Source organism: Triticum aestivum, chromosome 5A (assembly GCF_018294505.1).
Source record: "Triticum aestivum cultivar Chinese Spring chromosome 5A, IWGSC CS RefSeq v2.1, whole genome shotgun sequence".
Classification (NCBI taxonomy): domain Eukaryota; kingdom Viridiplantae; phylum Streptophyta; class Magnoliopsida; order Poales; family Poaceae; genus Triticum; species Triticum aestivum.
Window position 1 is genome coordinate 476831733 of NC_057806.1, and position 353 is coordinate 476832085.

A 353-nucleotide genomic window follows, 5' to 3' on the forward strand; every position below is an offset into this window, starting at 1 on the left:
ATAACCACTCGGCCGCCCCGCGCGTCGCCACAGGTTGGTCACCTCATAACCACTCGGCCGCTCCGCGCGTCGCCACTCGGTTGGTCACCTCATCACCACTCGGCCGCCCCGCGCGTCGCCACTCGGTTGGTCACCTCATCACCACTCGGCCGCAACGCGCGTCGCCACTCGGTTGGTCACCTCATCACCACTCGGCCGCCCCGAGCACGAGGCTGCAGCTAAGCCCCCGAGTGAGAGGGTTGCTCTTCACTCGGTAGGATTTTTATAACTTAGGCGAGTGCTTGGACTGCAGCTAAGCCCCCGAGTGAGAGGGTTGCTCTTCACTCGGTAGGATTTTTATAACTTAGGCGAGT